This window comes from Sceloporus occidentalis, unplaced genomic scaffold, assembly GCF_023333645.1.
Source record: "Sceloporus occidentalis isolate IW3139 unplaced genomic scaffold, rSceOcc1.0.p SCAF_4, whole genome shotgun sequence".
Taxonomy (NCBI): domain Eukaryota; kingdom Metazoa; phylum Chordata; class Lepidosauria; order Squamata; family Phrynosomatidae; genus Sceloporus; species Sceloporus occidentalis.
In genome coordinates this window covers 146,843,663-146,865,604 of record NW_028316984.1, presented here as the reverse complement: position 1 = coordinate 146,865,604, position 21,942 = coordinate 146,843,663, and the positions used below count along the sequence as shown (strand labels likewise).

Here is a 21,942-nt window from a genome sequence, read left to right as displayed (position 1 = left end):
CTACGAATCCGACAGTAAATATGTCGAAATTTACTGGACATCATAATCCAAAATAATTTTTCTGATCTTTCGTCCTAATCTTGTACATCCACAGTATAAGGTGTTGGTCATTACCTATAAAGCCCTACATGGCTTGGGTCCAGCTTACCTGAGGGAACGCCTCCTCCCATACAATCCTTCCCTCACTCTCAGGTCCTCTGGGAAGAATCTCTTGCAGTCTAAGGAAACCAGACTGGTAACGACTTCCCAGAGGACATTTTCTGTTGCCGCTCCAAAAATCTGGAATGACCTGCCGGAGGAGATCGGCCATATAACATCTTTGGAGGCCTTTAAGAAGGCAATAAAAACAGATCTCTTCCAGCAGGCCTTCCCAAAATGAACTCCTCGGAATGTTCACTCTCCAATGGCATAGCTGTTCCCACCGGACTGTGATTGTGATTGCTTTTATTGATTTTATTTGGAACATTTTATTGGAAATTGCTGTTTTAACTGTATTTTATTTAGGGTGGGAGGGAGTTTTAGGATGTTTTGCTATGTTTTTACTTGAGGGTTGTTGTATAGCATTTTTATTGTTCTCTTGTTTGTTGTTACCCACCTCGATCCAATACAGGGAGAGGCGGGATACAAATACACTGGTGCCTCGGGATATGAAATGACCGCGTTACGAAATTTCCGGGATACGAAAAAGTTGGATTGGAAAAAACTGTTCCGGGTTACGAAATATTTTTCGGGTTACGAAATTAATTTCAGCGCGAAATTCAAATGCTATAGGCTTCCAGCGGTAACGGAAAGCCTTTTCGGGTTACGAAATTTTCGCGTTACGAACGGAATGGCGGAACGAATTAATTTCGTAACCCGAGGCACCACTGTAAATATTATTATTATTATTATTACATCCCAGCTGCTTCACAATCCAACAGAGACATTTCAAGGTTTCCTCTTTGCTCTTTATTTGGACACAGAACATAGAATCCACATTATATTGCTACAGAGGTGCAGTCTCCTCATGCATCTGAGGAAGTAGGCTCAAGTCTACGAAAGCTCATGCTACCAGCTTCTTTCTTTCAGTTAGTCTCAAAGGTGCTACAAGATCCCTTTGCACATTGTAGTACTAAGTTTGACTTGGCAGAATTATTAACCATCATGAATTATTGTTCACTTAGAACTGCTCTGGAGAATCTGTGCTTATCACATTAGGTGCTCAAATGTTCCTCATCTAGTTGTCCTGAGAAAGCCTGCCTCTCCCAACCAGCCTCCAAACTCTGTATGAATGATAAAATGATAAAATTTAGTCTCTACCACCACCACCCCAAACTGTGTACACTACATAGGCTATATTTTTAGGTTGTCCCAAACACCCTGGTGAAAATCCATCTAGCTCTTTAACTGTAAAGTAGTAACAGACAGAAACTTCATTTTATAGATATAGTTATGGCAAAACATCAAAAAAGAGCATTTAAAAAAAACAACTCAGATCTTTCAGATCGTTCAGATAAGTGCTACCCAAGTAAAAATCCAAGGATCAGTGCTGGTCCCTTGCAAATTTCCAGGAAAAAAACACACAACAACAATGTAGCCAATGGAAACAAATATGATACTAGTCCCTGGCATATTAAGGGGAAAAGTTACCTGTATCACATCTTCAGGACTGAAAACAGGCATGCCTGTAGTTCATGGTCAAAAATCTATACATTTCTGGTCTTCCAAATGTAATCTACAAAAGCAAAAAAACCTATACATTTCTTAAATTCATATATGCACATAATTTAGTTAGTCATGGTTAGCATAGACATGGATATGCATACATGCACACAAGGGATTTTTCAATAAAAATGAACAGAACAAGCATGAAATGGACTTGGAGATGAGAAAAAGAGGTCCCTAACATCAGGTAGCTTAAGATGAATTGTTTCAAATAATGTACCACACTACTCTATATAAATGGGGATGGGGAATTGGGTGCCCCCCAATCCCCTTCAGATGAATTTCATGGATATCATGTAGCCTATCCATTACAAACATACCTTCTAAATCTGTAGAAAATATAATGAAAATATAATTGGGGTATTGCTCACCTCATGCCAAGAATGTTTTGGGTATATCACATAGGCGCGGAACAGACTGTCGAAAAAGGGTGGCCTGCCGGCATCTGGATTTCCGCCGGAGGGAAGCCTCAGCCGCCAAACGGCAAGGCTTCCCGCCGGTGGAAAAAGAACCCACAAATGGCGCACTCATGATGTCACAAGCGCGACGCAACTTGCGGACGCTATGCGTCCGTCACATCATAATGGCGGCGCTCGTGTAGACAGGGCACTGCCATTTTGATGCTGCCAGTACGTACTAGGGTTAGGGAGTGTCTGCATGGTGCACACTCCCTAACCCTAGTACCGCTGCCGCCATGCCACATTTTGCCCATCTGTAATGGGCCATAGTCTATATTTTACGTCTCACTATCCCAAACAAACCCTTAAACCTGTTATCAAGAGTTGCAAATGCACGTTTCTAGCCATAAAATATTAGTAAGGCTATGTGATGAATTTCTGAACTTGGTTTCACATAATATGGTAACAGAAATAAGAGAGAAATTTAATTTAATTTATATAGATTAAAAACAAAAAATTTGTACCACATTCTGGACAGGAAATATAAGAAATTACTGAGACAGTACAAGGAAGGCTGAATATAGAAGACTAGTCACAAATATATATGGAGCAAGACAGAGGGAACAGTTATACCAGAGTGTTTCTTCAGAGCAATCTGGAAGAGTCTGCAAACTAGAAAAGTAATGAAGGGGGGGAGTAACATAACAGTTACTGGTTACAAATTACAGGTATGTGTATGCTTTAAAACACATTACCATAACAAACTTAAACCTGATTTCCCAGTGGAACATGGCACAGGATGTTGGCTTGGGCAAGCACAGAAACTGTACCACCCACCCACCCACCCCCGAAACCAGAGAGACTTTGGATAGGTTTTCCAGGCACAACAAATAAAGAGAAAACTGCAGTTTCTGTTTGAAGACACCCTAAACAGTACTTAGCAGAGGAATCACTAAGGAGGTGTGGGGGGTTCAGACCGCACCAGGTGCACCACTGCTTCCAAAACATCTGCATTTTGGCAGAAACAGGCTGTGGTGTTCACCTGCATCCCTTTAAAACACCGAAGAGATTGCGTGAGTGGACCGAGGCTCAGTATGAGAAGAAAGGAGAGGCCCCAGGGTTTTTAAAAAATTATATCTATTTACTGTATTTATTTTAAATATTTTTAATAAATTAACATCATTTTTAAAGAATTCTTTATTTTTTTCTTTAAAAACATCTCACATCTTATCAACTTTTGTACTTTAACTGCATAATTATGTACATGCAAATACACTGAGCTCCCTGAACCATCCACACCTTGAAAATATTCAAAAATAATATAAATTCCAAAAGCAAACCTTGATCTTGCCATTTTATATAAAGGACACGATTTCACTATGCCACTGTATTTAATGGGACTTATATAAGTGACACCATTTCACTCTGCCATTTCACTCTGACAATGTATTTAATGGGACTTGAGCATCCACAGATTTTGTTATCCATGGGGATCCTGGAACCAAACCCCAGGGAATACCAAGGACCCACTTTACATTTAGGCTGTGTGTATGATATTGTAATTAAAAGGTATAATTTTAATTTTGCTAGTTGTTTATGTCACAGCTATTATCATTTCATTCAATGATATATGGGAATGATGATTTATGAGTAATATTAGTACAAAAAACATTACTCAGGATCCTGTATGGTGTGGCATGGGTGGAGGTCAATGGGGTGCAGGGACACCATGAGTTACCACATTGGGTGATGCCAACCCTAGTGACACCACTGGTAGTTAGTATAGTCTCAACAAGACTATACTTTTATTTTTTGACTTCCTGCTTCTAAACCTGTGTGGAACTGAGGGCTATTTTAAAAGGTTCTTTTGCATGAGAACCATGCACTGCATATAAAATATATGTACCCAACACAGCATTATTTGTGAATGGAAACTATTATATAAATTGCAGGCTTAAAGACTGGACTGCCACGTTTGAAGTTAAAGCTGTATTTTATACATGCAGTGTGGGTATGCATGCATTTTCTAATATAGATTCATGTAGAAAAATAACTAGTTGTTGTCCTGAATTGATTAGAAAACTGTTAAAACTGAGCGCAAGATTCAGGTACCATAAGTAGGTATATAGAGGTTAAATCGAAGAGGAATGCACTCTGTGCCATCAATTTAGACAACAGGGAGATGGATCATGCCTTGAATCACAGTGAAAGTAGAGCACATGGCAGAAACTTTCATTTATCATTTTTCAATTTCATTCTAAATCCTTTCCTTATCATGCTCTCACTCCAGCTCCCTATGCAAACATTAACTATTTTGACCCAGGATAAGAACATACCCCCTTCTCTACATGGGAAATTTCTTAGTAATATACAGTGGGCCCTTGTTATTCACTGGGGTTTGGTTCCAGAACCCCCACTGATACCAAAATTCGTGGATGCTCAAGCCCCATTAAATACATTGGCAGAGTGAAATGGTGTCACTTATATAAAATGGCAAAATCAAGGTTTGGAATTTATATAATTTTAAAATATTTTCAAGCTTGAAAATTTGCTTGAATCTGTGAATAAAAATCCATGGATATGGAGAGCTGACTGTAGACTTAAATGCAGTTTCTACTCCTAACAAAAGTAGATCTCTTGAACCACTTGCTGGATAGTAAAGTCAGTATTTATATAAATCCTGTTGATTCAGTGGGTCTACTCTAGCTGAGAATAGCAGTTGGATTTAAACCTTGGGCTATTATGGTTAGACAAAACAAAATGCCGTGTTACTGACCCCTCTCCTCCAGACAATGCTCATTGGACAAGGCTCACCAGATAGCCATGCCAACACTAAAGTCCTTGAAATATCTGCATTTGGACTAGTGTTTTATTTTAAAATACATGCATAAATGACCTGGAGTTAGGGCAGAATAGTGAGGTGCACCACTTTGCCAACGGCACTATTTAAGATGTGGAGAAACAAACAAACCACTCCAAAAGAAGTGGGTAGTAAAGTGGCAAATGTAAGCAACTATAAAGTGGTGCATACTTTGGGGTGCAGGGGTGGAGGAATCCTAAAATTGGAAAACTCCAACGTTGCCTGATAGAATCAGAGGTGGCAGTGACTGATTCAGAAAGGGAAAAGATACTGGGATGAAAATGTTGATCCAACGTACAGCTGCTGTTAAAAAAACAAGAGTCGGATTCCATAATTAGGCATAATTAGGAAATGGATTTTAAAACTGATAATATCACAGTCTGCTTTGATACAAATCTATAGTGTGACCATACTTGGAGTAATGTGAGCAGTCACTGCACCTCAAAAAGGATATTTTAGAGCTGGAAAAAGTGCAACCAAGATTATCAAGAGACTGGAGCAACTGACTTGCAAAGCAAGATTGTAATGTTTGTGGCTGTCCAGATTAAGGGGAAAGGTGAGTGGCGGGAGACGGGTTAGAAGTATATAAACTATGCAGTGTAGAGAAAAGTGTTTTCCCCTCTGTCATAATACCAAAACACACCATTATCTACTGAAGCCAAACAGTAGGAGAATCGGGACAGCTAAAAAGTAGTAGTTCTTCACAAAGTGTGAGGTACTCATTACCCCATGGCTGTTCTTATGTTCTCATAAAGTGGGCTAGAAGTTAAAATGTTACACTGAATCTTGGCCAAATTAAATTCTAGTCCCCTCTGAACCAGGCCAGACACTTTTTCTCAGCCTGACCTACTTCACAGGGTTGTTATTATGAAGATATAGTAGGGATGAGAGCCATGTATAGCATCTTGAACTCATCAATGAAAAGGGATGATATAAATGTAACTAATAAACAAGTGTGATGATAAACTTTGCTCAAAGAAAAAAGTGGCATTACATTTGTAACTCAAAAATTGTGCAGCTACGACTGTCTTACCTATAAAATGAAAACATTGGTGTGAGAATAAATGAAATACGGAAGGAACACTAAAGTTTAAAAAGGGTAATAACATATTTAAAACAATACAACAAACTACACAGAATTCCCTAGCACTTAGTCATGGCTGTTAAAGTAGCATCAGACTGGATTATTTATGCAGTGCAGCCTTAGTAGATAAATATAACTGAACTTAGTTGAAATCTAAGTGACATTTTATCAGACCAGTGTAAATTGCCTGTTCCCACTAACTGGGAATATAATGCAGCCATTGCACAATGTATATGTCCAGTGTCAATCACCAGTGCTAATCATTTTGTGTTTTGTAACTTCATCTCTCAAGTTAACTTTGGACAATTCCTTTCTGAGTGCCTGTCCATCTGATTCACCCTAAACTGGAAGTGCAGCAATATTGTCTGGTATTTTAAAGTGTACTCGTTGGGCTATACCTAGGAAGGGTCTTTGTTGATGCCAATGCTAGCAACTTTGGACTTAATCGGAAGGCAACTTGGTCGATTGGAGACAACCATACCAAAATCCCTAACATGTTGCGAACAGCCCCTCAGAGATCCAGAAAACACTTCCTTGTATCTCTTGTTTAAATTTTTTGTATCTTAAACTGTTGAACAGATAGCAATTTCACAAAGCTATTTTTGGAGGCAGGGGGAGTTGCAGGGAGGGTGAATGATGCATCTGTAAGAACTCTGAAGCAGGAGATGCCCTCATTTAAAGAAATCATTCTTAAAGAATCCAGTGGTGACAGCTGCTTCATTTTAAAATGAGTCGGAGAATCTGCTGTAATTTAGGAGCACTTTCCCAAGAAGTAAAACAGAAATTACAAGGAAACCTTGCTTTGATGCGGCTCCAGACTTAGAAACATCACTTCTCACTTTTCATAAGGGAACCTCACTTTTTTATGCATATAAATGCTTGCTTTTCCTACTCTGAAGACCACAATGAACTCTATGAACTGAGAATTACTTGATAGATTCCTAACACCCTCTAAATGCCCCACTTGTATTCAGGGCATTTAAGAGACTACTAGCATGGTGTGGTGGTTCGAGTGTTGGACTATGACTCTGGAAACCAGGGTTCGATTCCCAGCTTGGCCATGAAATCCACTGGGTAACCTTGGGCAAGTCACAGTCTCTCAGCCTCTGGACAAATCTTGCCAAGAAAACCCTGCAATAAGTCTATAAGTCAGAAATGACTTGAAGGCACACAACAACTACAACAACAACAACAGAAAGAAAGAAAAGTTCCCTATATGCCCTACAATCCTTGTGGTGTTTTTTGCACTGCTCCTTATGCAGATCAGAAATTAAATGGAGTACTACAATTGCTTAGCTGACCAACACTTTTGTGTGTGTGAGCATGTGAAATATTCAAATATACTTCAACCGCAACTGATTGCATGGCTGAAATCCGATTGTGAATCCTACCTAGATCAGAGCCATGGAATCAATGAGGGTTACATGAATGTTGATCCCCCCCCCCCCCCGGTTCCCACTGATTCAGTAACTCTAACAGACCAACAACTGGATTTAAGACCAGATTTACTCACACTTACAGTGGATTGAAATCAAGTAAAACTTAGAAAAGTTATTTTTTGGATGACAACTCCCAGAATTATCTAGTCAGCATTATGGATTCTGAGAGCTGTAGTCCAAAAGTCACATTTCCATGCCCTGGATTTAAGAGTCAGTAATTTGAACCTCATTGATTTCATTGGGTCTACCAGCCGAATGAGGGCCAACGTTGGACTAGGACTCTAGGAAACAAGGGCTTAAATCCTTCTTTGGTCATGGAAACCCAAGTCACACACTCTTGGCCTCAGAAGAAGGAAATGGCAAAGCTCTTCTGAACAAATCTTAACAAGAAAACCCTATGATAGGGTTGCCTTAGGGTCACCATAAGTTGGAAATGCCTTCAACGTACACAGCAACAAAAAACAACTCTAAACTTGATGAAATCTGGATCTAAACCAACACATGTTTGTTAATGTCTAAATGATTATAGTCATAATAAAGTTAAAGAATGACATCTGATGAGCTGTGAACAAACTAGAAGTGCACATTTGAGGAACTGCTATGCCTATAAATATTAAATATTAGATTCTCAAGTAAACTGTATGTGACACTGAGGAGCTTTCAATGGATACATACAAGGGAACATGTATTAATTTGTATTAATTTTTTTACATTTCCACTTAAAAAAAGTAATGCACCATGGTCAGCTGCGCAATCTTCATTCCTGGTATCTCTATTTAAATGGACAGTATGTGGTTCTAATTTAATTTTTTGAAAAAGGGCAGTGTTTTGCTAACAATTTCAGCAGTCACAACTGTGCGACAAATATTGTCTTGTCGATTGCAATTTGACTCATATGCTCATGCCAAATTGGCTTTATGGGAGAACTCAGCTTTGAAAACGGGTAAGGAACCATTTTTATGGAAGGCACAGGCCAACACTGGGATTGTGTCGATGATGAATTTTTGCCTTTCCAATTTTGCAAGAATGGCTTAAACTACCTCTATGATCAAATGGCAATATCTACAACTGAAATGTTTGTTACAATCCAGATTTGCCCTGCAGCTATAAGTGCATCAGAGGTTCCCTTAATATTAGAGACGTTAACTGAGGCCAACTAAGTATACATAAAATTCCATTATTTATAAATAAACATGACACACGAAGTTTACAGCAAGAAACGAAGAGAGAGAATTGGAATATAGGACTAAAACCATTGGTTTTAACAACTATAACTATGGCCCAAAATACATTGCAGAAAAGCTTTAACTGTCCTGGCTCAATACTAGGAAATCCTGGGAACTGTAGTTTTGAGAGACATTTAGCTCTGGTGCCATAACAATTCCCAGGATTCCCTAGCACTGAGTCCAGGCAGTTAAAATGGTCTCAAACTGGATTATTTCTGCAGTGTCTTTTGGACTTAAAAGGGCTATGGATGTCCAACTACATCTTATGCAACAGAAATTGCTTTTTGGGGTATATTGGTTGCCACAATGTCTGTTCAAGAAAAGGCTTTCTAAAAATTAGCAAATTGTTGGAGATGTAATACTGCAAATGCTTCCTTAATTCATATGTTTTGGAGTTGTCCCATAGCAGCTACATTTTGGGAGGAAGTAATCACATTAGTCAATTTGATATTGGAAAGCTCCTTGATATTCAGGGACATGCATGGTTTTTTGAAATCTTTAGCTGTTTCTTGGAAATTAACAAATGGCCAATGGAAGTGGATTTTTGGTGCCCTTTTGACTGCTAAGATTGTTACTGAAAAAAGTTCCCCCAATGGATAAAAGACCCAACAACACAAAATTTGAAAGCATGATGTACAGATGAAATTTACAAATGGACATTTGGTCAGCTTTTATAGAATTTTATAGACTGATGTGATTATTTTTTCCTCATTTTGTGACTTTTATTTTTCTGCTTTTGTTACATTGGAACATTATTATATATAACTGAGGTCCAAAAGAACCCTGCAGAAATAATCCAGTTTGAGACTGCTTTAACTGCCTTGGCTCAGTGCTAAGGAATCCTGGGAACTGTAGTTTTGTGAGACATTTAGCCTTCTCTGTCAGAGAGCTTTGGTGCCACAACAAAGTATAATTCCCAGGATTCCCTAGCACTGAGCCAGGCAGTTAAAGCGATCTCAAACTGGATTATTTCTGCAGTGTCTTTTGGACCTGAGAACCCTTTTGAACATTAACAATTTTTAAAGTCAACCTGTCAGTCTTAAGTCACTTATGCCAGAAAAAAAATTCAACCCACTGAAAAGGTTTCTTTATAGGTGACTATAACACAAGTATATAACCCTTGCACTTGCTGTTAGATTTTTATGTATATTGGAACAGAACTCTGACAATGGGATTTACTCTTGTTTGAAATGAATATAGCCCTATGTCCTACCTAGGGAAAATCTCTCCTCAGTAGGGTATATAAATTATTAGAATCTAGTGATAGATAGAAAGCTGATCACAAAAGGTTGTGATCTAGAGCCACCTAAAATGCACTCATATTTTTTGAAGAAATTATTCTGCAGTAAAGGGGAAGGCAATGGCAAACCTCCTCTGGACATATCTTGCCAAGAAGACCCCATGATAGCTTTGCTTCAGGAGCCTCATAACAAGTCAGAAAGGAGTTGAAGGCACACAACAACAACAAGCCACCTTCAGGCTTGCTGCCCCAACTCAAGGGTTGGGTATTCCTGGAAAAGTACCATCACAGCTTTAGTTTTCCATCTGTCAACATGGGGGGGGGGGGGGGGGAAGACACAAACCCAAGCATCAGCCAGCTTTGGCTAGTTAGGAAAAAAAGAATAGACTCCTGCTAATCTGATGTGTGTTGATTTGAGTTCCAGGTAATAACTCTGATGTTGTCTTTGGGGATTTGATACCCCGTGCTTACTATTGGCTCAGTATTAAAGGCAGGTTTGCATTTTATCTACACTACAGTTACTTCATGAAGTATGAAGGTAGAAAAGCAGCAAAATCTGCTTACTACTGGCTAGGGCAGGGGAGCAAGGGAAACGGCCATTTTTTCCATCAAAGGGGAGACAGTTTGAGTAGCAGTAGTAGGATTATTATTATTATTATTTTAAGATAAATATCTCAGTAAGACTCCTCAGACAGCCCTATGAGGATGAGGATGGTATGGTCCAAAACACACTGCAGGAATAACCCAGTTTGAGACTGCTTTAACTGCCCTGGATCAATGCTAAGGAAGCATGGGAATTGTAGTTTATTGTGGCCTAGAGCTCTCTGACAGAGAAGGCTAAATGTCACCCAAAACTACAAAAACTTCCCAGAATTCCCAAGCCTTGAACCAGGGCAGTTAAAATGGTCTCAAACTGGATTATTTTTGCAATGTGTTTTGGACCTAAGATAAATCAGGTTCCACAGACAGCCAGCGTGGTTGCAGTGGTTTGAGCATTGGATTATGACTGGAGAGCAGGGTTCGAATCCCGCTGCGTGACCTTGGGCAAGTCACACTGTCTCAGCCTCAGAGGATAAACACGATGAACAAACAACAACAAAGATTCCTTGAGCTTTAGAGCTTTAGGCAGGCTGTAAGTCAAATAATGAGCTCCAAGAGGTGGTTCCTCTTTTGCCAGCGCTGGAAGAAGACACGCAGGACGAAGCCGCGTTCACACGTTACGCTTAGTGGGATCTGAGTCAGCCAAGAGAGGAGGGCAGCGAGGCTTCAGGCAGGAGCTGCTGGTGGTCAAGTTCGCCTCCAAGGAGGACAAGGCACCGCAAAATGGAGGGCATTCCAGAAAAAGGAGCACATTCCAAACTAAAAAGCTAAAACCACTCATATAAAGTCCTGCTCAAAATGGAGGGCATTTGGGAATTCCTCCTGGACAGAAGGCTGAAAGGGAGGAGATGGCCAAATAAAAGCCAAAGACACTCGTATGAACGTACATCCATGGTTCTGAGTCCTGCAGAAAAGGGAGGACGTTTGGGAATTTTTGGCTTTTATTTGGTCACGTCCTCCACTTCAGTCTTCTCTCCAGGAAGGACTTCAGAGTGTCCTCCATTTTGAGCAGGACTAAGAAGGATGGATTTATAGTTCTATGAGTGTTTTTGGCTTTTATTGGGTCATGTCCTCCACTTCAGCCTTTATGTGAGGCATTTTCATAGGGAATTATTTGTGGGCCTTCTCTGTCAGAGAGAGAGGGAGAGCTCTGGTGCCACAACAAACTACAACTCCCAGCATTCCCTAGCACTGAGCCAGGGCAGTTAGAGCGGGTCTGAAACGGGATCATTTCTGCAGTGTGTTTGGGAACCAATACGTCAGGCCACCAGGGAGAAGCAGGAGGCGTCGTGGTGGTCGGTGAGGAGAGGCCTTGCCCTTCTCCTCATATCCAGAGGAGACTTTGTGTGTCTATGAGGGTGAGGGACCCTCAGGGAAGGCGGCCTGAGGAGAGTGGGCGGGGCTAACGAAGAGGATGATGATGATGACAGGGAACGAGGAGGATGAAGAGGATGAGGAGCACGACTAGGCCCCGCCCCCTTCTCCTCCTTCGCCGGCGGAGGGTCTGGGTGGCCGGGACCAGGCTGCGCGCTGGGATTGGTCGGCGGGGGGAGGCAAAGTCGGGCGGTGATTGGCTGGCGGGCGGCGGAGGGGAGGACCCTGATTGGACGCCGACGAGGAAGCAGGAAGGCAGCAGCAGCAGCAGCGGCGGAGAAGCAGCAGCAGCAGCAGCAGCAGCACTGAGGCGAGCGAGGCTGAGGTTCCTGCTGCTGCTTCGGGGAGTTGGAGGAGGAGGAGGAGCAGCCTCAGCCCAGAAGGGGGCGCGACGGCGACGGCGCTGACGCAGCAGCGCAGAGCCCGGGATTGGGGCGCCCCTCCGCGGCGTCCCTGCCGCCGGATTGCAGGGTGGGCCCTCCGAGGAGGAAGAGCAAGAGGGAGAGCAGCAGCAGCCGCCCCCAGGTCGGTATGGAGGGAGACTGGGTCGCCGCCGCCGCCTCCTCCGTCGAGGAAGTTGCCGCCGGGGGTGGATGGGAACAGGTGCCTCCTCCTCCTCCTCCTCCTCCGGAGGGGAAAGGGACTGGCTGGGCTGGGGAGAAGAAGCAGCCTCGGAGGGGGCGCGGCTCCTCGCGGGAACTTTCTCCAGCAGGGCCTCCTCCGACGGCGGCCTCGTGTGGCCACGGGGGATGCTGGGACTGGGGCCTGGGATGGGCGTCGTCGCCTCCGCCGGGGAGGATGGGGATCGGGGGCGCCTCTGGCTCTCTCGCAGGGAGGACGGCGCCCGGGGGCCTGGGATCGACGCCGGGGGTGGGGGTGGGGATCGGGGGGCCCTCCCCTGGTTAAGGGCACCGGGCCGGACCTCTGCCTGGGCTCTGAAGGGCACGCCGGGTGTGGCCCCTCGGCGGCTCCCATCCCTTTTCCCGCCCTTCCTCCGCCGGTCTGGCAGGTGGGGCCCTGCTGGGAGCGCATGGAGGGCCTCCCCCTCCTCTTCCTTCGCCGCTTTCTCCTCATCTTCCTTCTCCTCCTCCTTCCCCTTCTCCCCTTCCTCCTCCTCTTCTTCTCTTCCTCCTCTCTTCTGCCTTCTCTTCCTCCTCTTTTTCTCTTCCTCCTTCCCGTCCTTCTTTTCCTCCCTCTCCTTTTTCTCTTACTTCTCCTCCTCTTACTTCTCATCTTCCTCTTCCTTTCCCTTCTTCTCCTTCTCTTTCTCCTTTTGGTGCCCCTCTTGGTTCCCTCCCTGGGATTAGCTTTCCGTCTAAAGTTATGTAACAACGGCCCGCCACAACACACAGAGAGACACACACAAAACCCCATTAACTTTTACAACACTAATCACCCCCCCCCCCAAAAAAAACCCATTTAGAGAAATTATCCAGGAACCTGAATGGATGAGGCTTATCCTTCCTTGGCTGCCTCCCATCTCTCTCCCTCCCCCTTTGGCCTTTTCTCTTTCCTGGATTCGCCCCTCATTTTGTGTATTAACACCCCCCTTGCAAAATACTTGGGGGGCTCTTTTTGTACATTAACACCCCCTTCCCATGCAGAGTACTTTGGAGGGGGCTGTGCTGTCTGCCTGCAAGGAGTCTGGGTAAACTGGACACAGAGACAGATGTCCTCCTTTAAAAGGGGGCTGCAAAGGACAAAAGAATACTTCTCTGCTCCTCCATCCACAAAAGAAGGATTCAGTACCCAAAGGCCACAGAGTAGGTGTGTTGCAAGCTTTCCAAGCTCCACCGGCTTCTTCATCAGGCAAAGGTATTAAAAATCATACAAGAGGGGGCAAAAATATGTGGCAATGTTAGTCACAAGCCTGCCAAGCTTCCAGTACCACCTGAGCCGAGAACAGCCGCGTCTTGACAAAATGTAGGCCTGTGACTCTGACATCATCATTATTTTTTCATTCTTTTGTCTGTATGATTTTTAACATCTTTGCTTGACGAAGAAGCCGGTGGAGCTTCAAAAGCTTGCAATATGTATTTTGTGCATTTTGGTTGGCCCCATAAAGGCATCCCTGTTTCGAAGCTAGTGGAGCTTCGAAAGCTTGCAGTGTGTATTATGTGCACTTTAGTTGGTTTTTGTTTTGAAGCTAGCGGGGCTTTGAAAGCTGGCAATGTGTATTATGTGCATTTTGGTTGGCCCCATAAAGCTATCTGTTTTGGAAGTTAGTGGAGCTCTGAAAGCTTGCAATGTGTATTTTGTGCACTTTGGTTGTCCCCATAAAGGTATCCCTGTTTTGAAGCCAGTGGAGTGTTGGAAGCTTGCAGTGTGTATTTGGGCATTTTGGTTGGCCCCATAAATGTAGCACTGTTTTTGTGGATTTTGAATGTTGTTGTACTTAACTACATGGCCAACATGGCTACTGCTGGATAAGTTTTCTATCCCTAACTTGTAGTCTGTTGGAATAAGAACTTGAAATCAAATGTCCAAAGAGATGGGATCAAATTTGCAAATATGATTGAGAGGAGAAGGTCTTAGGTGTTGGGGAGTGGGTCTGGAAAGGGAAATGCTGAGAGCTGAATCTTGATGGGTTTTCCCTAGAAAGAACAAGGCAACTGAATAACTTGAAACTGAATCAGGATAAATATCTAGATGACTAGTATTTAGAAATAGTTAGGAAGGCAGAGAAAGAAGCTTATAAAGTAAAAACTAGTAGGAACAAATGATGGTTGCATATTTCTTTTTCATATAGATGATGATTTTGCAGAATAGTTTAGCCGATGTAATGGATCTTCTGATTGATGTTTCCCTTTTCATCACAACTTGGGTGTATAAATGGCAGTGTCAGGACCCAGCTTGGTGTAGTGGCTTGAGCACTGAGTACAACTCTGGAGATCAGGGTTCAATTCCCAGTTTGATCTTGAAGCCACTAGGTGACTTTGGGCAAGTCACATGCTCTAAGCTTCAGAGGAAAGCAGTGGCAAAGCTCCTCTCAACAAATCTTGCCAAGAAAACCTCCATTATAGGGTTGCCTTAGGGTTGCAATAAGGTAGAAACGACTTGAAGGCACACAACAGCAAAACAAGGCCAAAGTGTGGTTGAAAATGGACTACACAGTCTTCAATCTTTTCCCCTTCCAGCATTGTCACTGTTCATAACTTTCTGCTTTGCCTGCATCAAATCTCACCACACACTCTCCAGCTGGTGCCGAAAAAAATACCATTGCACATGGGTACCACTTTGAAGGTGGTGGTGGGGATCCAATCCTCCTCACGTCCTTTGAGCAGCAGGGAAAGGATCAGGGACACTCCCCAGTTTCTTGTTCCAACAGGCCATAAAGGGGGAGGGGGTTTGTCTTGAATAAAATCTGCATCACTAGGAAGGCTCCCCCCCAATACTCTTCCTGTGTGGTTAACAGAGGTTAGACTTTGTGAACACACACACAGCCATTTCAAAATGTGTGCAGCATTTGGGTGGAGGACTGGAAATGTAATTTGGATGGAATGTATCTCTTTCCAGGTGACACATACAAACATATATTGTGGGAGGGTTGAAATATGGTTGACAGCTGTATACAAGGTGATACACTGCCAATTTAAAAACAAGATGCAGCTGCCTTTCAAACTGCATGTCTCTCTTTCACACATGCACATCAAAAGTGGAAAGAGGAGGCTCAGTAAACTCATTCGGGGTTATATGAGTCACATTCTCTCAGCCCCAGAAAACCCCATGATAGGTTGACGTTAGTGTAGTGGAAACAGTAAGGTACACAACAACAAAAACAATTAGTTCTAAAAAGTGCTTAGTAAAAATATTGTGGATAAGGGAATTACTCTAATGGATACAAAGACTTGTGGTAGGTTAAACAGACATATTGTGTAATGTGTGCATTAATATATAAATAAAAGTGTGTATAATTTTAGATGTCAGTGACTCCAGTGTTGTAGCCAGAAGTTTTAGCTAACTGTAACGTTGAACATGAGACATTCTGTTTCATTATATAGACCACATGTGGACATACAGCAGTTGGAAGCAATTTACAGATTAAGACATAACCTGATATCACTAATTTAGTTTATCATGCCCCATTTGTGGAGTAGAGTTATGTGTTAATGAGGGTTAAAGGTGGCATTCTGCTAATATCTGCTTGCCCATTTCAATACCTTTCTGTCTGTAAGTACTGTGGAGAACAGAAGATGAATATTTGTGTTGTTTTCTGTCAAGTGTGGAAGTAACCTCTGAAAGATCACCTGCTCATATTTCTGTCTGGATGGTTCTGAAAAGAGCAGGCTCTAATATTCATGAAATTGATCAGTTATAGAGTGATTGTAGCTACTTATTCATTAAAATTTTGTAGCCTGAGTAATCTTGAAGGCATGTAACGTTTCTTTATTGCTTGCCCTTTTGTCCGAATTCTTGGAGAACAGTTCTTAATCCTTGCTCATAGCAAGTGCAAGCATGCTTGTTCAAGATTGCTGGGTAAATCTATGGCTTCACTTGGTATTTGAGCCTTGGTCTCACTTGTGTTTATCCTACCCAAGTCCTTCAGTTCCTTTTACTGGTTTTCACAAGTACTTGGGTTTTTTGGGATTCTAGATCTGTGGAGTTGATTGCAAAAACCTGAGTTCTAATTAAAGGAGATGGGACAGCTTTAAAATGTCCTTGAAGATTTGGTATGACTTTTAAGGAGCACTTGAAGAATTAGGCATTTGAATTATCTCTAGCATTATGGTCAGAATAGATTTCTTCAAGATTTGATCATGTACTGTTAATTACTGGATTTTGTAGACGTTTCTTTTTTAAAGAAGATATATTTGAGACAAGTTCCACTTTCTGAGTTTTAGCCATCCAATATTTGTGTCTAAATATGCAGACTCTGCAAGGTTCATAATAGTGATCAACTTATGTACTAAAAGTGCTGGACAAATTGATGCTTTTGTATTTGGTTGTTGGAAAGGAATTTTGTAATCCTAATAACTCAACAGTTTTCTAGGATTAGAAATTTAGTAGCGTTGTTGTGGGACAGAGAGAGGTGACCCTGGCCATGGGTGCCTATCAAATGAACTGAGCAAAATTGAAAATAACAGCTGTGGTTTGTTGTAGTACTGATGATAGGGTAAAGGAGGATTAACTATATATCTACCCAATAAAGAATGTGGAAAGGTGACAGAACTGCTTTTCCAACTAGCTGTCAAACACCAGCTTTCCACAAGGTGTTTGATAGTGAATTCAGCATTATAATTTCAGTGTCATGCAGACAAGAAATGCTGTATTTATATATATTAGACCTTGATATTTTGAATAGATTGAAATATTTTAATCTGTATGTGAAGGTGTCAGCTTCTTTGTCCATTTGCTAACTTTGGCAAATGTTGAGCCCGCTCTGTGATTTTGCAAAACTATTTTCTTTCTTAACATATGTGTTAATTATGTTTCTGTCCTGCTGCAGCACACTTTCAGAAAACTCATAGGTACATACATATTTACATATACGGCACTAGATATATAGCCCACCAAGACCCCTTGCTAGAGAAATGTTACTTGGGCTTTTGGTGTTCATGTTCATCAGGTGTATAAATCGTTCATGGAAAGTGAAGTTCGGAAAGATTTTTATGGATAGCATCCTGTGTGTAATGGGCCTCATACTTGATTTTTTTCTCTGTATAATAATAATAATCTTCAAATATAAGGGAAAGCAGCACTTTTATTTATTTAGAACATCTTAGATCCTACTCATTCCATTCCATTAATTGAGTATTAAAAGTTGCTTACAGCATCATGATTGTTTTTAATGGAAATGCAGCACAGTCCCCTTAAGAAGCTAGCAGAACATAATATCAGTATCATAAAAATGAGTCAGCACAATAATTAATCAACCCCTATCCTCCATCAAACAACATTGTTTTAATCAAACGATAAAGGAGGAGACCACACAGGCTTCTGTGTTCCAAAGGCTGGGTGCCACAACAGAGAAGACCTTGTTTGGGTATCCATCATTTGTAGTTTAGCTTCTCAGAAGTAGAACAGGATGTAGGTCAGATTTATTGTACCTATACTGTGGAGATAATAATAGGTAGGGGAATGAGAGAACAACAGTTTGCTTGTCTAAGTCCAGTTGGATGGTACCAGTGGCCTTGGTTTGAACATGGGAGGTGGGTTCTACATCCTGCCACTCCTCAGTCAAACTGTGGATTGCTTGTGCTGTGTAGTGACTTTAAAAATGCTTGAATCCAGAGCTTCTGCATTCACATTCTTTAGCTTTGGGCCCATACAGACAGGCCAAAATAAAGCTGGTTTGGGTCACTTTGGAGGTATCCTTTTTAAATGACACATGCATCTTAAGAGGCCAGAAATTGCGCTAAAGCAGAACATAAACAAAGCATGGATTTGCTTCTGGCCTTTTAGGACGCATGCATCATTTAAACAGCATACCTCCAAAGTGACCTGAAGCAGCTTTATTTTGGCCTGTCTGTACAGCCCCTTTGACACCATAGTTCCTCACATGGCAGAAGTAAATTATGATAGGTCACAGATGGATTGGAATGGTAAGATTTTACCAGGTTTTTAAGCCTTCTTTAAAAGGGCTATTTTAAGTGAAGAGTCTCTTCCAGTCTTTTTCAAGAGAATGTGATAATCATGTTTGAGTCACTGTGAGGACTAGAGAGGTGGGCTGCCTTCCACCCACTAGTATTACAGTCTGTTGACAAGACTCAAGACCCAAAGTCAGTTTCCTTTTGAGTGCTCCTTTGACACAGCCAAACACTTTTCAGTAGTCTTTAAAAGTCAAGAAAAAAGAATAGGAGAAAAGAGTTTTGTTGCTTTGACTGGATTTGCTTTATCGTTAAGCAGAAGCTCAAACTGAGCATTCCAGTTGAAGAGATACAGCATTCTCTATGGACTATGATATTATTAATTTTGCCACTTTTAACACGTCTTTCATTGGCAAAATTCCTCATGGATGATGATTTGCCTCCACAAAAGAGAGGTGTATTGTATTTGTTTATTTTAGATACATGCCTTTCTCCGTAGTTGTGAGATGGCTGTGCAGTGTTCTAAAACATGGTTGAATCTACTTGTCCTGTGAATTTGATTATTGTTACTTGATTTCTTTGACCTCTTGAAAGTGCCACAACATGCTGGGATGAAAGTACTGGATTCTAAATGGTTTCTGTGCAATGTGCAATTTCAGTAACTTTGTCTTAGATGGACAGTTGTGGTGCTTCTTGTTTTTTAAAGATCTAAACTTTTCTTCTCTCTCCATAAGTTACTAGAGCAAGATATGGCTTCACTGTGAAACCTCGCCATAGGCGGGCGTGCCATACGCGGCCTTGAGCATACGTGCTCAAGCCGCGGCGCGCACGCAGGGCGGAAGGGGTGGCGCGTCCCATTCAGTTGAATGGGCGCGCGCGCCCGTTGCGCCCCGCGCGCCGCCGTGCACGAGCCCCATTGTTTACAATGGGGCTCGAGCATAGGCGGAAATCGCCATACGCGGCGGGATCCGGAACGGATCCCCCGCGTATGGCGAGGTTCCACTGTATTTATGCTTTAACTTGTAAGTGTAAAATTGTAGTATGATGAACTCTTTGATTTTCTTATGCTCCCTTGTTTTTAAATTTTCAACATTATACCCAGACTCTAGACTTCCTTTGCTGATTGATTGATTGATTTTACTGTTGGCTTCTCTTGCTGTGCAATGCATTCTGGTGAAATTTTGCAAGGAGGTTCATATCATTTAAATAAGAAGCATTACTGACAATGTAAGATAATGTATGTTAAAGCTGCAGGAAGTAACGTTGTGGCACCGGAAAAATTAGTTGCTAATTAAAATGAAAGGCAAATTTCCATGCACAGTCTAGTATTTCACCTTCATTTCCCCAATAGTTGTCCTTCCTGGCGATATGACACCCACTGCATGCATTAGGGTTGGGAAATGTTGGCTGTCCAGATAGTGATGGACTGCGCCTCCCATCATTCTTCACCATGATGGCCCTCACTATTGTAATATTTATACTCATGGAGTTGGAAGAGACCTCAAGGGCCTTCCAGTCCAACCCCCTGCCATGCAGGAATGCACAATCAAAGCATCCCTGTCAAATAGCCATTCAGCCTCTGTTTAGAAACCTCCTTATAGTTCCTTCTTTAACCATACAAACATTTCTAAATGTGTTTTTGTAGACATAGGAAGTTGCCTTCATTGGGGCTCTTCTCGTTACAAAGAATTGTAATTCTTTAATGAAATACATTTGGCAGATGCTACTCTGAATGAACCCTAGTGTTTTATAATAATACATCAACCATACTACTTTAAGAAATGTGTCCTGCACCATAGGAAAAGCAAGAAAAATCCATTGGCAAGTGCCTAATATTTCACCCACTTAGGCTGTAAGTTTAAGAATGCTATTTTAGCTTATTGTCCATCTAATCTAGTGTTGCTCAATGTTCCCTGGACCATTGGCTACCTGTCCTCATTTAATTTCTAGGATAGAAAAATGATTACAGGTAATGGGCATAAATATTGTGTTGGTTCATAGTATACTGGAAAAAATAATTTCCAGTCCTTCATATCAGATAGGCTGAGAAGCACTGGTGTGATCCCCTGCTTTCCAAGATTTCAGGTGGGGGTCTTTGTCACCTCTACTGGGTTACACCAGGGATTTGGGATATTTTGTATGCATAGCACATGTTCTGCCACTGAGTCAGAGCCAGTGAAGTATTAGTTTGCCCTGCCTATCTGCATCTTTTGAATTACACATTGCAGGCAAGGGTGTGTATTTTAGATTTGTGGGGTGGAACTGGCCATCCTTTTAGTCTTTCCCAACATAGTGGTCCTACTGTTGGAATTGCTGTCATTCAGGGCTGGTAGCAGAGTATCCCCACCCTCAGTATAGGACTCTTTGTGTTTGTGAAACAGAGCTTTTCACAGAGTTTCATCATACTTTCTTGGAGTACTTGGGTGCTTATTAGGAGTTCTTCTGCACGATCAGGTGGCCCTGATTTTTGCAGTTTGGCCCAAACAGATTTGAGGGCTATATTTCATTTGGATGCTCTTTCTTTGCCAGCTCTTCTTGCAAGGCCTTAGTGTAAGAACTGTGCTTTACAGGAGTGGTTTTGGACTGACAGCTCCCAGAATTCATGACCACTGGGCTTCTGGAAGTTGAAGTCCAAAAGACCAAAAGGACTGAAATCCAATGCTCTACAGCAGGGGTAGGCAGCCTGCGGCCCGCGGGCCAGATGCGGCCCTGCGAGGCCTTGGGACCGGCCCCAGCCTGGTCCTGCCGCCGGGGCCTTTGGCCTCTCGCGCGCAGGGGCAAGGGGGGCAATTGTCTATAGACGCCTCAGAAACATGAATTTATATTAACATTTTTAAAAAAATCAGCAAATGTTTTTGCGTGTCCTCCACTTTTTTTAAAAAAAGTGTCCACCATTCGACAATTTGTCCTACATTTGTCCCAATTTATTTATTTATTTAATTTTTTAAAAAAAAATTATTTAATTATTTATTTTTTTACTTCGGCCCCCCAGTTGTCTGAGGGACAGCAACCCGGCCCCCGGCTCAAAAAGGTTGCCTACCCCTGCTCTACAGCATTATGTGTTTTGTGGTGTTTTATAAATCAACAGGAAGAAGTGGTAATTTTTGCTGAATCAGGTATTTCAGCTGTATATTTGCCTCTGGCATCCCTGTTTTCTTATCCATATGGTACCATAAAGTTGGCTTAAAAGGCAAGTAATTTAATATATGTGGGGCCTGAGAAAGCCAACTTTGGGCCAAGAGACTGAAGTAACTGAATTACATCCTCACAAAATCATGGTCTCTTTAAAACTTGTTTTATGCAGCTTAGAATGTCACTACTTGGAACTTTAATTGAAATAGAAATAGATGACAGTAAACAGTTTATATCAGATACATTTCAAGATTGCAGTTCTGCTCCTAGCCATAAATATATGCAATACAAATGGCTGAAATAGCTGGCAAACCTACAGCCAGCTATTATCAAACAACATAACTATCCCACTTAATAC

General features: G+C 41.9%; 1 protein-coding gene across 1 annotated transcript in view; it reads left to right on the top strand.

Moving 5' to 3' along the window:
* The first annotated feature begins 12,273 nt into the window (after positions 1-12,273).
* The window catches only part of BAHD1 (bromo adjacent homology domain containing 1), an 80,634-nt gene continuing 70,965 nt past the window's right edge, over positions 12,274-21,942 (top strand). The window contains exon 1 of the mRNA XM_089521948.1: positions 12,274-12,450. The gene's annotated coding sequence lies outside the window, so the exon portion shown is untranslated. The remainder of the gene's footprint in view (positions 12,451-21,942) is intronic.